We start from the raw sequence: 1,111 nt of genomic DNA on the forward strand, positions 1-1,111 counted from the left end.
TTTTGTGGTATCACAGACTTGGAGTTTCTGAAGGCTCTAGAAACAGAGCGGAGTGTGTAAGAAGCAGGAGAATTTTACACTGACACACGTGTGAAATACCTTGTAATGTTTCCATACATGGAAGCATTGTGAAGTACTCAATTGGAGTAAGCATATATCTTTCCTCAAGCAATGATCATTTTGTTATAGAAGCATTCAAAATTATTTCCTTTAGCTTAAAGAAATAAATTTCTTTATTTCTTTAAATAAATGCTTATTCAACTGTGAAACAGAATGTCAAAATATTTTTAAGTCAATTAATAATAAATAAGTCACATAAATTAATATGTGTCAGTCAAACTTTACTTACTTTTCTCTGGTTTCTATATGTCCAGCCTCTGGTAAAACAATTTTCAGGTTGCACATATGAGTGTGAAATGTGACATGTTTTTCTGTGTTTGGTTTATTTAATGTAACATGATGACCACCGAAATTCCCTTTGTAAAGGATGAGGAGTATTTCCTTGTGCATATGCACCTCCCGTTTCTCATCCCTTCAGAAGCTATTAAACACAGGGGTGGCCTCCATTTCCTTCTCACTGCAATTAAGACAAAAAGGATGCAGGAGTTGCTTCTATAAATTATTAATATGCACACAGGAGTTCTGAATCACATGCTCATTTTATTTTTAAGTTTTGATGCACATTTGTACATTTTTTTCACAAATGCGACTGTCAGTTCTCCACATCCACCTACAGTGTATAAAGACCACTTTACTCTACTTCCTCATCCGTTCTTTTTATTTGCCTTTTTTCCTTTCTTTCTTTCTTTCTTTCTTTCTTTCTTTCTTTCTTTCTTTCTTTCTCTCTCTCTCTCTCTCTCTCTCTCTCTCTCTCTCTCTCTCTCTCTCTCTCTCTCTCTCTCTTTCTTTCTTTCTTTCTTTCTTTCTTTCTTTCTTTCTCTTTTTTTAACCAAAGCCACTCTAATTGGATTGAGAAGATATATCATTGTTGGTTTGATTAATATTTCCATGATAATTATGCATAGTTTTCACAGACTGGAAGGTCAGTGGGATGTCTTTCTCTGAAGTGTGTCTGTGTAGAGCTACTGTCCATTTTGAAGTTAGCTTGCTT

The sequence above is a fragment of the Microtus ochrogaster genome, unplaced genomic scaffold, assembly GCF_000317375.1.
Source record: "Microtus ochrogaster isolate Prairie Vole_2 unplaced genomic scaffold, MicOch1.0 UNK3, whole genome shotgun sequence".
Lineage (NCBI taxonomy): Eukaryota > Metazoa > Chordata > Mammalia > Rodentia > Cricetidae > Microtus > Microtus ochrogaster.